Source organism: Schistocerca cancellata, chromosome 2, assembly GCF_023864275.1.
Source record: "Schistocerca cancellata isolate TAMUIC-IGC-003103 chromosome 2, iqSchCanc2.1, whole genome shotgun sequence".
NCBI lineage: Eukaryota > Metazoa > Arthropoda > Insecta > Orthoptera > Acrididae > Schistocerca > Schistocerca cancellata.
Window position 1 is genome coordinate 1,022,043,395 of NC_064627.1, and position 15,551 is coordinate 1,022,058,945.

The 15,551-nt window shown below is 42.9% G+C and overlaps 1 pseudogene; it reads left to right on the plus strand.

The window, feature by feature from the left end:
• Positions 1–12,293: 12,293 nt before the first annotated feature.
• LOC126164335 (5S ribosomal RNA) lies at positions 12,294–12,411 on the plus strand (annotated as a pseudogene).
• The last annotated feature ends 3,140 nt before the right edge of the window (positions 12,412–15,551 follow it).

The following is a 15,551-nucleotide window of genomic DNA, read 5'->3' on the forward strand; positions in this document are numbered from 1 at the left end:
TACGAAGTCCTTTCTGAAGCTATTTCTCTGGAGAGTAGTCTATTGGAGTGAAATATGGACGAAAAGGAGTTTCGAGGAGAATGGAAGCTTTCAAAATATTGTCTACAGAATAATGTCGAAGATTATAAAGGTACTTCGAATAACACATCAGGAGGGCTAGAGTTGAAAGAAATTTATGGCGAATCTTTATGTGAAATAAGGCATCTGTTGATAGCAAATCAATGAATTGTCAATTTGGTAATGGTAAGAAGTTTAAAAGCCGTAGAGGGTGAGCAAGGCTTGAATAAAGTAAGAAGATATAAAAGGGATTAGGTCCTGATAGCTACGCAGAGATGAAGAGACTAGCATGGAGAACTGCGTTAGACTAACGACTACAACATTAAGAAGTTCCTAGAAGGGTCAATCAATACGTAATGGTAGGAGCGGGTGTATTAGATGACGATCAGTTTGGCTTTAGGATAAGTTAAGGCACAAGAGCGCAATTCTGACGTACCGGTTGACAGAGAATGCAAGACCACAGAAAAATCAAGACACGTTCATAGGATTTGTTGAACTGGAACAAGCGTTCGATAACGTCAAATCATGCAAGATGTTCGAAATTATGAGAAAAATAGGAGTAAGTTATAGGAAGAGACGAGTGTTAAAAAAATGTACAAGAGTGAAGGAATAATATGAGTGGACGACAAAGAGCGAAGTACTCTGATTAAAAAGGGTGTAAGACACGGATGTATCGGAGAAACAATGACGGACATAAAACAAAGGTTCAAATGTGGGATTAAAATTCAAGGTGAAAGTGTATCACTGATAAGATTCGCTTACGACATTGCTATCTTGAGTGAAAGTAAAGAAGAATTATATGATCTGCCGAATGGAACTAACAGTATAATGAGTACAGAATATGGATTGAGAGTAAATCGAAGAAAGGTGAAAGTAATGAGAAGTAGCAGAAACGAGAACAGCGAGAAACTTCACTTCAAGATTGATGGTTACGAAGTAGATGAAGTTAAGGAATTCCACTACCTGGACTGCAAAATATGGACTAGCACTGGCTAAAAGGTCTTTCCTGCCAAGAGAAGTCTACTAGTATCAAACATAGACCTTAATTTGAGAAAGAAAATTCTGAGAATGTGCGTTTGGAGCACTGCATTGTATGGTAGTGAAACATGGACTGTGGGAAAACCGGAACACAAGAGAATCGTAGCATTTGAGATGTGTTGCCCCGAATGTTGAAAATTAGGTAGACTGAGAAGGTAAGGAATGAGGAGTTACTGCGAAGAATCGAAGAGGAAAGGAATATGTGGACAGCACTGACAAGGAGAAGGGACAGGATAATAGGACATCCGTTAAGACATCAGGGAATGACTTCCATGGTTCTAGAGGGAGCTGAAGAGGGAAAAAACCGTACAGCAAGAAAGAGACTGGATACATCCACCAAATAATTCAGAATATACGTTACAAGTGCTACTCTGAGGGATTCGTGGCGGGCCGCATCAAACCAGTCAGAAGACTAACGACTCAAAGAGGAAAAAAAAGAACAAGAAAAGAGCGTGGAGCACGTGATCACCTGCTGGATCGAAAATACTTTATACGTTTTACTGAAAACTGTTTAGTACACGAAGATTGGAATTTAATACTAAAGTTCAAAAAGTAATTTTCTTTCACAATTAAACTTAACATATCTTTACTTCATATAACTGTTCCTGATGACACCGTGCTACAAGAACTACAGTTTAACAGTTTGATGGCAGCGTGAATGAAATCAAGTTCAAGTTACAAGTTTTTACTGTAACTCACGGAAATGAAGGTTAATACTGATATCAAGTACACGCAGCTCAGGTATCAACTACATAAATAGAAGTATGAGTTAGAAAACGTAACTACGCTATCACAAATTTTGTCGTAATCCAGTTCCAGAAGAATAAACTTGCATTACTGTACAAATTACTGATTTTTGAAAGGCATTATAGCAGACTTTACCGCAGTGAACAAATTTTTAAAATAGCAAAATTAATTACATAACTTCAGTTAGAGAAAATTTTAAAATTTGAGCCTGAATACACAGATACTAAATTACGTAAATCTCAGGGACACGGCGCTCTCAAACAGTATCTAACTATAGGGTCTGATGCAGCTGATTAGAGACTGTGGTAGTTCCAACAAAACAGTAAAGACTGTTTAGAATTAAATTCTGTAACAAACACCAAGTAATAATTATCAATGACTAGCTTACAACATGACAAATTAAACACTGACTAGCTTACAACACGACAAATTCAAACCCAAATTACTTAAGAGCCTGCCCCAAATGATAACACACAGGTACAAGCCCCACTGTTAATTGGCTGCTTCCCGGGTTCTTAACAAAACAGCAGCCATCAAGCTGGCCTTTACAATGCGTTAACAAAAAAGAACATTTGGGTAAGGATATCTGAAACACAGATTTGGTACCACAAGCGACCAAAATTGTTTTTTTATAACGCAACTGGTGTGCTTGCTATTCCTTCGTATCGGATATCTTGTTAATCAGTTCGCACCGCCACCCCCCAGTGCAGTCGGACTTCTTCTTTTGCGCTACATATACTTCCTTCATACAATCAAAAAGAAAGTTTGGACGTGTTGAAAGGTCAAAAAGTAGTAGGACTCCTTAACACAGTAAAAATAAAATTATGTTCTACTACGATTTCAAAAGAACAACTTCAAATATTTACCTAAAGTTGTGAATAAACTGGAATATAAAATAAAAATATCGGCAGTCGACGTTGCCATTTCGATATTGTTCTATCAAGGGAGAAAGTGTCTTCCATATATATCGTACGTTTTGGAGCAAATGTCGGTATATCGATATATCGATAGCTTATCAAAAGTCGACTGTTCCGGCGCCTGTCTCACAGTCCGTATCACTTGCGGCACTTCGCCGGGAGACTCCACGCAGCGCTCGGCGCTATTCTCAAAGCCAAGACCTCTGCAGCACACACGAGCCCCGACAGCTCACTTCATAAGAAATTATCTGATGGGAAAATTTTGAGAGAGCAATCGAATTATTCAAAAACTTAGAAGGCGGATCGAAACAATCGCAAGAGAATTTGATAAAAGCAAACCTGACAGCTCACAATATATGGATTATAGCTAGATAAAGCTCATTAAAACACCATCAAGGTAAAATTAGAGGGATTCGGTCTTACAATGAAGGCTTACAGTTTCTTTCCCACATATCATTCGACCACCAAAGCGCAAGGTGACCGTGGTACACGAAGTGCTCTCCGCCACACACCAGAAGATGCCTTCAGGCGAAATTCTTATTTCTTTGGTCACAAGTCTGTTTCAAAGAATAGAGTCACAAGGTACATATATCAAATAAAAAATAAACTCAGTGAAAAGTTAATAGAATTTTTAGTGAGATAGCACATTTCTGAGGAGAAATAAGTAGTTGAAAGAGAGCGATATTAGCATAGCTTAAAAGGAGAGCCACCTTTACACTATGCCAATACATTTTTGTCTCTCTTCTCCAATTTAAAAGAAGTAATATACATACTTGAAGGAACGAAACAAAGTAATTTGCAGGCAACAGAAATAAGATATTCAAGAGAACCATCAGCATAGACAGTAAAAGAAATACAAAACCAAAGACAGTAAAACATAAGTTAATACTAAACCACTTTCTAAAATCCTGATATCAAAATCGCTGACTTTAAGTTACAAGCTGACAACTTATCTTTGGTAGCTTGTATACAGAGTGAATCAGTAACTATTGCCACTTAGAATAACTCCGAAAGTATGATAGTAGCTGAAAAGTTTATAGCAGAAATGTTGCTTGGGACAACGGGGGCGATAATATGACATTGGTTTTTTATTGATAGGTGGGGTCTCTTCAGAGATGTGAAGGTCAACTTTGTTTTTTTAAATGGGATGCTATAATTTGGTACTTATTTTCTGATAACGGCTATCGAGACGAATGCAGAGATGTGTAACAGTAAGCTCTTTCAAGGTCAACGAAGGTAAAAAAGGTGCCATGAAAGTCTATTTACAGAAGGTGTTGGAAGTGATGACCATTGGTATCAGTGCACTGCTGCAGTCCGCTTATCATGGATTGAGTGGTATTCGTTATCACATCGGCACTTGTCGAAGCACATGCTATGACAATTCTCTCTCGTTTATCGCACAAATAGTAAATATTCGCAGAATCCGGCGTATCCACCTAACGTGCCACTGACATGTAAACACCATTCGACGGTTTCCCAATACAGCACTAATAGGAACGATAAGACTAGTATCGTCGAATCAAGCGAATGTGAATGATGTATTTCTTCGAAGAAAAAGTCGGTATGCTTCTCATTTACGGAGAATGCCAACGAAATTCAGTGATAGATAGAGACTTATGCGCTGAAAGACATCCTCAACGTACTCACCCTACACGTCGTACATTTAAATGTGTGTATGAATAATTGAGAAAAACTGGGTCTCTAAAGCATCGGAAACATATCCGGCAAAGGAAAGTTAGTAACGAGGAAACGGTAGTTCGTAGTCTTGCCACTGTGGTTCGAGATCCTTGTGTTAGTAAGCGTAAAATCGCAAGGGAATCTGGCATGAGCCAGAGTAGTGTTGTTCGTGTTGTGCATCGCCATAAATATCACACTTACCATTTCAGTCTCTGCCAAGAATTAACGGGTATGGATTGTATGCGTCGCACTGAATTCTGCCGATGGGCTCAACTTCAGACTCAGAGGGATGCCACTGTTTATTAGTTTGATTTTATTTACTGACGAGTCTACTTTCACGAACCACGGAAATGTTGCGGCAAGTTGCACAGCAAAAACCTTGGCCGGTGAATGTATGGTGTGGGATTCTGGAGGACAGAATTATAGGCCCCTATTTTATCGAAGGAAATCTTAATGGTAAGAAGTACACCACATTCCTGCAAGAAACAACAGGTCTGTTATGGGAAGAAATACCTTTAGGAACAAGGAACAGAATGTGGTAACAACTCGATGGGTGTCCGGCACATTTTTTGCCGATGGTTAGAAATGAGCTACAGAGTTAATTCCCAAAACGTTGGATTGGACGCCGAGGAGATGTGTTCGTCAGATTTTATGCCTCTGGATTTTTTCTTGTCGGGATTCGTGAAAGACTAGGTTTATAAAGACGTTCCAACTGCACTCGAAGATGCGCGAGAGAGAATTCTCAGAGCATGTGCTTCGATAAGTGCCGGTGTGATATGGAATACCTCTCAATCCATCATAATTGGATTGCAGCACTGCATTTATACCAATGGTCATCACTTCGAACACCTTCTCTAAATTGACGTTCATGCCACCTTTGTGACCTTCGTTGACCTTCAAAGGCCTTACTGCTGCACATCATTGGATTCGTCTCGATAGTCGCTATCAGAAAATAAGTACCAAAGTATAACTTCCAATTTTAAAAAAAAGTTGACCTCCATATCTCTGAAGCGACCCCACCTAACAACAAAAAACCAACGTCATATTACGGCCCCCCTTTTCCCATGCAACATTTGTGCCACAAACGTTTCAGCTACTATCATACTTTCATAGTTGCAATAGTTAGTGACCCACATTTCATGTACTCTGATACTTGCCCTGGGGCATCGCAATGAGGAAACATGTAATTAACGTAACTTCCGTCTCACACTTAGCAACCATGCGTGCAATGCCGACCGTCTGGGGCGCTTTTTAAACTTTCTCAACCCCTTTATTTTAAATTTCGCTATGGTTAGATCCCAATAATACGGTTCTATTGCATCGTGACGAAATTCACTTCTCAGAGACAGCCATTATCCATAAAAAATGATTACAAATTGACTTCTAATTTACAGATTTCTGGGAAACATTTCGAGGATGTGCAAATACATGGCGAGCGTAAATATTCGAAACGAAACTTTGATTACGACGTTAACAATAAAATTTAAATAGTCACTCATTTCCAGAAGCCGATCTTAAGTTACAAGATAGTACCAGTGCGGATGACCGCAAAGATAACATGAAAATTGGGAGCCCATCCAAGAAGGGAGAATAATCTTGCATTAATGCTAAAACAAGCATATGCAAAATAGTAACAGGAAGGATACCACTATTGAATCATACCGAGCAACAGTACGTGCTGCACATTTACTTCATCGAAGTCAAGCGTATCCCACCGAATTTAATAAATTATGTAATTTATGTGATATTTGAAACTCGTTATATAAATTGGGGTTCATTCTGTGTTTAATTATTTGTCCCACTCATTAAAACACACTGTGCATGCGATATATCTGTTTTGCGCACACTTAGTGTACGAGTCATGTACAAATACTTACTCTAGTAATGAAGGAACAAAATTCAGATGTGTCGATCGAAATACGCAACTCATTTCAAAATTACGAGCTAACTGCTAAACGCTGTAACTGTAATCTAGCGGACGCGGATTTTAACTCTTTGCTTGGCACATACAAATATTCTGAAGGAAAAGAGTTAAGTAACTTAAATTACATGTGTATATGGTCATTTGAGCACTTTCACTCCGTTTTTTCAAAATACAGTATGTAGCCTTCATGTATTGTTCCTCACAAATGGCTCCCAGTGCTACAATATAATTATTACGTTATTGTTACTGTAGCTGAAAATTGGTCGCATTTTGATCTGTTTCACGTGAAATGGCTGTTCAGATAAAAAGTCAGACAATTTTCAATGTTTCTGGTACGCATTCACTAGCACATTTGTACACTACCTTACGTGCAAGACTTCCTCTTATCTTTTATAAGCTGTTTCCGTCCACAAGAAAAAACAGCACTACAGAACAAAAAGCAAGTGCTGCACCGGTAACCGATGATCACATAAACTCACACGGTGCCTGCTGAAGATGCAGAGTGTTCAAAATCTTTCCACCAGAGACAACAAAGTACCGCCGTATATGACAGCCTAAATGTTGCTTCTTACAAGCACTGTTATCCATCAAAAGATGAAACGTGAAACATGCTGCGGGAAACAGTGTGCAATTTTTATGTTGCTTGAGAGCAATACTGCCAAATTAAGGGTTAACTTGGTTCTGCACGAGGGTCATTACTCGAAATCATTAACCTGCTTGTACCAAGGTATCAAATTTATATCAGCATCGTTATACTCGCGACTTGAGAAACGGACCATATTTAAAGAGTTTCGAAGTGTTTCTCAGGTGAAGAAACACCAGCGACGATGACACGCGCTCCACTTTGACATGAACAAAGAGAGAAATCTAGTTGAAACATCAACCACGAGAATTGATCTTCACCATTTGAAATGAAAAAACTCTCCCGAACGCTCAGTCTGATAAATAAACAAAACAAGTATCCGTCCTCACAAACTGAAACACAGAGCTATACAAAAGCGTGTTTCAAAGAACATCATGCTTATCGGACCATTAGGGAGAATCCTGAGAACTTATTTACTTAGTTAGTTGCACGTTCCATAGATCAGTTGAAGGACTCTTTAATGGAAATGATGTGGAACGAGGCAGTTTACAGGTTATGTATACACGACTACTGTTGACATTAATGAAGACATCATCATTTTATTCCTACTCATGCAGCGACATTTGAAAACACTTTATTTTATTGGCTACAACTTTTTAGGTAAAAATTTGTCAGTGAAATAAAAGGAGTTGTCCAGAAGAAAGCCGACCCATCGGCTTAGCCGTAGGAATGCGCTGTTTTTTAAGTGGGCTGAGATGGGTAGCCAATAGCTCGTGGAGGCGGTAAAGCTGGATATACTCTGATTCGCACAGAATTACACTTTTTCAATCGTACATGATGGCCCACATCGGCAGTTGCCACAACGAACAGTATTTTTGCTAAAGTTAGCGGGAAACCAACCGGAACGCTTTGACATTACTGAAGAAGCATTGCAAGGTTGTTACTACCATACGGGCCGGCCGTGGTGGTCGAGCGGTTCTAGGCGCTACAGTCTGGAACCGCGCGACCGCTACGGTCGCAGGTTCGAAACCTGCCTCGGGTATGGATGTGTGTGATGTCCTTAGGTTAGTTAGGTTTAAGTAGTTCTAAGTTCTAGGGGACTGATGACCTTAGAAGTTAAGTCCCATAGTGCTCAGAGCCATTTAAACTACCATACGGGACAAAACAAGAGAGTTTCTGTTTCCCTCGCCGGCATTTTTGGAAACGTACACCCACACGATCATACCTACAGGATATGTGACATGGAGTGCGTAAGTGGCTTCCCAACATCTGTACAGCAGATATACAAGTCTAACGGGCAAATCTCTACAAAAACATAAATGGAAGTGCACTTACACAGTCACCTTTCAGACTCCTCTGTAATGATCAAAATATCATATCTTAAATATTACTCTAACAGTTAAGATACACATTGGGGTGACAAAGGTCACGTGATACCACATAATATCGTCTCGGACCTCCTTCTGTCCTGTGTAGTGCAGCAACTCGACTAGGCTAGGACTCTGTAAGTCGTTGGAAGTCCCCTGCAGCAATAGTGAGTTATGCTGTCTCTTCTGCAAGCGTCCATAGTTGGCAAAGTGTTGCTCAATTACACCCCATGAAAGTTGGATGGGATTCATGTCGGGCGATTTGGGTGGCCAAATCATTCGCTCTAATTGTCCAGAATGTGCTTCAAGTCAGTCGCGAACAGTTGTTGCCCGGTGACGTGGCGCATGACCGAGATTAGACTAAATCCAGAAAATAATTAAGGACGCGGGTTACAATTGCTACCCTGGGATGAATAGGTTAACACGGGAGAGGAAATCGTGGCAGGTCGCGTGGTACCAGTCACAAGACTGATAGAAAAAGCATACCTTGGATGGTCACAGCGCTCCCTTTAATTACCTCCTACTTATTGCAATCAGTTTGTTGTAACGCAAAAGCAACTCGGAAAATAACTGACTACATTTGTCAGATCAATTTAAAGACGTGTTTGAAGAAATATTGAGTTTGGTTTGTTTTCCTGCGATTCGTTAAAAGAGTCACTTTCTTTACCTTACATGTTATAATATTATACGACAAACCGTTAACACTCATATAGTAACCTTACGGAGGGCTTAATCTGACAGGATTATTAACAGCAAAGGCACAATTTTAATACAGGTGTTCGCTTTCACCTGTCCAGAGCTCGCATTATAAAGCAGCAACCCAATGTTTTCCTTTTACAGCCGGTATTTAGGACAATTAGACCGGGATTTTACAATTGTGATACACCGTGAATAGGCTGTTATGCTACTGTAACGTAACAGGTAGATGCAGCGGAACATGTTTTTTAAAACACGATATAGAAGAAATGGGGAAGAAAAACAGAACAGGTATTTCGCATTGTCTTCCACAGTAGGCGAGTCACTAGCAGAGAGATTCGCGGTCAAGCTGACCGGTTGCAAAGTTATTGGATTTCCCTGCGCGTAACGTCGCTTTGTCGATTCCCTCGAATCCCATTTGTCGTCTGCAGACTACTGGCTTTCACTGGGAGCCAAGTGGGCAGTGGACTCCACTTACCTAGGCTGCGTGGAGGACATAAAAGCGGTAAATGCAATTACGCACTGTTAGGGAAACGAGGATTTCGTACGCTACACAGTGCTGTAAGGAGCAGCCAAACGAAAACGAGACAGATTTAAGAAGGTAATAAACTCTATATTATTTCAAAAAAAAAGGTATCCCACGGTGAGATAAGACAGTCAAAGTCTTCATGGCAAAATGTTTGCTGGTGCATTCTATAGACAAGCTGACATGTCACATCGCTCATACAAGATTCACTAATCACGTAAGAACTGGAGGTCGTAAACGCCACCAGAGGGCGCTACAGCCGCGAGAGGGCGTTGCCATATAAACACGGGCGGAGAGCACGGAGACAGCCGCCACCACGCCGTAGAAGCTCTGGAAGTAACATGGCTAGCTAACACACCGCGAGATGGATGGAAAGCATTTATGGCGCGACCGTCTGCAGCGGACGAGAAACCTTGTGCTTGTGTCGTGCGAAATATCCCGATAATAAGATGCTGTGTGACACATTATTCGCCACCCTGTATCGCCGATTGTGCTAAACCGACTCGTTCCGTGCGCACAAGTCGGATGCTTGTAGCCAACGAACAACACGGACAGTTGCGGGGAAAGAAAGCGCTCTCGAAAGGGTGCAGCGATTGTCGTCAACAAGTACATAAGATTTATCTGCTCCACTGGTATCCTCCTCATCCTCCGTCTGGTGCACTGCACAGACGAAGGACTGCACCAATTTCATTTCCAACGCGTCCAGGCATTGCGACCGGAAGACTACAACAAGGGCATGTGACCTGCGCGGTGGTTTCTGCAGGATTCCGGTGCAGACTGAAGCTTCCCAACGAGTGTCCTCTTAACCGATGAGGATGAGTTCTCACTCGAGAGTATTACGAACGATCACGATCTGCATACACGGGCAGATGTGAACCTACATGCTACTCTTATTTATGCCTCACACTGTAAATGTACCCTTAATTTGAGGGCTGACGAAGTCGGAGATTGTTTAACTGAGCCGTACATTTTGCCGGACAGACTTGATGGGCGCACGGTATCTCGTATTCCTCAGAGAGGCTCTACCGGACATGCTGAATGATGTTTCATGCCTATCTGTCGCCGCATTCGACTTCGCAAAAACAGACATAAGTTCTGATGGTATAACCGCAATCACTGGTTTTACAATGTTATTTATAATCCGTGTTGATTGCATAAAATGTTTATTCATATGACCGGTTTCTGTTCCTCTAGAACCATCTTCAGATCTGTAAGGATAATGATACTAAATTACTATTTCACGAATGCAAACCTTTTTCATCCAACCCTATCACCATCAAATGTACCAGAACGTACCTGCAATTTCGGTTACAGGAGTAACCCATCCACATACTGCAACCTTCACATGCTGCGTCACATAAAATTAGTTGGCAGAATGCACGTCGTTTATATTTGTGTTTTAATTAATATAAATGACGTGCATTCTGCCAACCAATTTTATGTGACGCAGCATGTGAAGGTTGCCGTATGTGGACGGGTTACTCCTGTAACCGAAATTGCAGGTACGTTCTGGTACATCTGATGGTGATTGGACAGGATGAAAAAGGTTTGCATTCGTGAAATAGTAAATTAGTATCATTATCGTTACAGATCTGAAGATGGTTCTAGGGGAACCGAAACCGGTCATATGAATAAACATTTTATGCAATCAAGACGGATTGTAAGTGGCATTCGACTTTTCAGCATGACGGAGCCTCCGCATATTTCAGCAAGCAAGTGAGGGCACATCTGCAGGCAAACTTTCCCCTTCTCCTGTATTGAGCGTCCGTTTGTGGCATCTGACTAAACAACTGTAACGCCATTTAGTACCCCCCAGCTAGACTTAGCGACCCTTAGATCCTACGTGATTACTGATCCATGTCGTATGGACGATGTCAGTTTGTAAAAGTCTTTTGAAACGCCCTATATAATGAAGCGAAATTATTGGTTTGTACTTACTGTTTCATTGTATACACAAGGTTTATATTATTTAGTATGAGCGGGAGCATTACATTCCTAAAATTGGTCTCAGTGTCCGGGATGGCTTCTTTGTTGCTATGTAACCTATTAAAGATTTTGTGCGGGATTGTTTAAATGACAAGTCGCTGGAACGTTTAGTTGCTTTTATCTGTTTCCTTCTGTTATTTGTCTATTCTTGACAGACATTTTACCACAACAATTCTCAGCTACACATTGTGCAACTTTCATGAGCTAGACAAAGAACGTACCCAACAAAGAGCAACATGTACCATACTCAGTAGCTACTAAACCTACTCTCACGCTGTCTGACCCAACTCTGACGTTGTCTGTAACATATGCTTCACCGTTGTTCTTGCTGAGTACCCAACAAGGTTCTGTGGCAGAGAAAATCATCCACAGTCTTGATATAGGTGCCCGGTATGGTCGTTTGTGTCAGTGAGTTGTACACGAGATTGTCGTACCAAGCCTAGTCGTAAGAGTTTTTCAGGTCCAGGAAAACCGCTGGAGCCGATATGGTGGAGATAAAGCCCTTGCCCAAGTGTACCGTGATCCTAATAACTTGTAGTTCGTCTGACAGGTGAGAAGCAAAACCGAACTGGTCTGGATGAATCGTCCCAGGCACCGCCATAGCCTGGGAATTTCTATGCAGATTAAAAGGTTATAAAACCTTCACCATGGCATTCAGCAGGCTACAGGCCTGTTGTTGGTAGGGACTGTAGGATCCTTTGAGGACTTAGGGATGGCAATCAGTTTTGCCAGCTTCCACTGCACGGGAGAAAACACCAGTAATGAGACAATGGTTGCCAACGGCCTTGCCGCAGTGGTGACATCGGTTCCCGTCAGATCACCGAAGTTAAGCGCTGTCGGGCTGGGCTAGCACTTGGATGGGCGACCATCCGGTCTGCCGAGCGCTGTTGGCAAGCAGGGTGCACTCCGCCCTTGTCAGGTAAACTGAGGAGCTGCTTGATTGAGAAGTAGCGGTTCCGGTGTCGGAAACTGACATATGGCTGGGAGAACGGTGTGCTGACCACACGGCCCTCCACATCCGCATCCAATAACGTCTGTGGTCTGAGGGTGACACGGCGGCCGGTCGGTACCGTTGGGCCTTCCAAGGAGGAGTGAGACAATGGTTCATAATGTTGGAGAATAAGACCAGTGGCTTGTACGGGAGCTGACGGAGGTGTTTGTTTAAGACGCCATCCAAACCAGGGGCCGACAGCACATGCTTCCACTGAAGGACCCGTTGGACTTCTGCCAGGGATGTAATGTGAGGGGCAGTAAGACGTGGTCGGTGTCTGAAAGCGGCAACGGCCGCCAGAATATCATGTTCGTCCTGGAGTTCATCATTTTTAAGATCATGGACGAGCAGTTGATTCTGGGCCTCAAATGCATCAGCCAGAGTATTCACCACATGGATGGTATCATAAGTTAAACCATCTACTATGAGGATAGAATCGTTATTCCTCACTGCACAGCAGCTCAGGGCTGAGATAACATCCCATTCTGATGTAAGTTGGATTAGATAGGTGGACATCTTGTCCTTGCATTGTTCCGCTTTCCGATCGGCGAGAAGGCAGCAGAATTCATGTTCGAGATGCCTCATGCGATACTTTTATCCGAAGAGTCACGAAACTGCTTCCACCGCTGGCAGTAGCGGTTCTTCGGAGTTTTCAGTTTGCGCAATTGGGTAGACAAGACATACAATGGAGTTAAAGCCCTAGATACAATGGCAGTAGGGCCTTCATGCCTTCTGGACTTTTGCAATTAGGTAATCATCAGCACTTGCCAGGTTGGCTAGTATTGTCAGGGAATGTTTTGGCAGGTGGTGCCCCACCTCAGCGATGGAGCTAGTCTGTATGACAGCAAACCATGTTGCATAGACGAAAATCATGTACAGCTCTGAGACACGTTTCTGAGACAAGTAAAGTATCCAATGGTGGTCGTAGAGAAAGATGTTCAGCTTTCATCTGTTTAATTCCATTAGCATTGAAAATATGGAATACAAAATCCCGAGTGGCAGGTCAGTGGGTGGTGGGTGATTTGCCATTATAACAAAATCTGGCTGAGCCGTACAACCAGGGATTTGACATTTGTGATCCTGTTCTCAGACCGACAAATCTTCTGAGCAGTTTCACGAATGATAGCCCTGCTGTGGGGCTGCACAAACAGAGAGGTGACCTGGAGGGTCTCCTGCATGTCATCCTGAAACAAAGCATCTAATTCCCCCACTGGGGAGAAATCCTGAGTGGTCGTTTGACCCTGCAAGCAGGGGTGGGTGTTGCGACACATTGAGAAGGTGCCTCAACGGAGGGTTGGGTCACGGCAACAAGTGGGTGTGAGGAGTTTCCAAAGGCCTGTCTATTTGTTGGGCATTGGTATTTGTCACAGGAGACAGAGAGGACTGAGATGCAGCAACAAAGTTGGTCATAAGGCCAGAGCTGGAGGAGTCCCCTGCATCAGGTGTATATGCATCTACAGTTTGAAGGGCGTCTAGCTTACCTCTTAAGACCGGAAAAGTGGTGCGAACCCATAGAAGCGGTAGTGACCGATTTGTCCTTGGCTTTCTTCTTCGAGGGTGGGAAGATTTCGTAGCTTTCTGTTACACATAACTGTGAGCACTGCCAGGAGGCCAGATGGTGGTGGTCGTGAGATGTGCCCAAGCAGCAGGTACAGACGGATTTTTCTCTGGCCAGGAATTTTCGGTCCTCCAACGCACGTGGGCCAGCGCACTTGAAAGACCGGAAAGGCAGTGAGCTGTTATCACTAGTGTGTTGCAAACGTTGACACCTATGGCAGATGGATGGGCCGTTGTGGGCTTGGTGCACAGGAGGTACCTGGTTGGTAAATGCTTTCGACGTCTTATCTCTAAATAAGGTAGACATCATGGGATGGCATAGTGATTAACTTCCTGGACTCGGGGGTCCCTCTTGTTGTACTGGTGAACCAAAGGGTCTAGGAACTCTAGACAGAGTATTTTACACCTGAAATCTGTTTCTGTAACTTTGGAAGGAATGTCTTTGACGATAGTTCTTTTTTTCTTATGTCGCATGAAGCCTGATGGCTACAGTAATGCGTTGCCCACAACTTCTCAAACCTGAGGACTATGATATAGTCGTCCTTTGTATCAAGCAGGTACTTCACATGGTCTGTCTCGTAAACTGCCAGCAGTTGGCCTGTGATAAGGCGCTGCAGGTCAGTGTTCAGTTTAATACAATTCGTAGGATTGTAAACTACGATAGGAGGGAACTTCCTTTTCTCTGGCGGTGCTGATGAATTCTGAGAAAAGGGGTCTGGAGGGGGACCCATTTCCTGGTCCATGGCACCATAGGTGCTATTTGCCCCAGTAGGGAGGCATCCAAGTCCGAATAACGATCGCTGGGAGGCGCGAGCGGATGACCGTTTAGATTTTCGGCCATGGAGAATGACCGACACTAGCAGAGGCCTCATGAGTCTTGACAGGCCGACGAGCTGTTGTAGACGAGAAAGCACCTGATGATGCGTCCACATAGTGGTCGGTTGTATCAGTGTTTGGTGCCGACATGGCGTGAGAAGTCTATAACCAGGCGGCCATGGGATTCGTCGGAAGACGAGATGGAAGAGCACTCACTCGCGCGAAGCTGCGGACAAGGCTCGCGTGAATCCGTATCACTGTCAGTGGCCAATGTTCGCCTAGCTGTGGATTCTCGTCCTCAGCCCTTTCAATGTTTTTCCTCGGCCCGAAATACGTAGCTGACGCAAAACATAAAATAGCTGCCAGCGTTCAGTGACTGGGTTCCGCTGATTTTTATCCCTTCGATCGCTCTGTCACTGGTTTCTCAAATAACATGACAACTGGAAATTTAGACGGCTGAAGGTGTTTTGATGCAACATTTTATATTCATCCGAGACCCGCAACCATCTGTATAAAGTTGGATTTACAGAGACATAAATGGCAGAGCTGACTGAGAGCCACCTGTAGCACGCGCCATCCGATGGGAGGTTCTTGCGTGAATCATCCTTTCACCTTTACAGCAATAAAAACCAAGTCAAGATATAAATGGCATGAAATGCCACTGTAAAT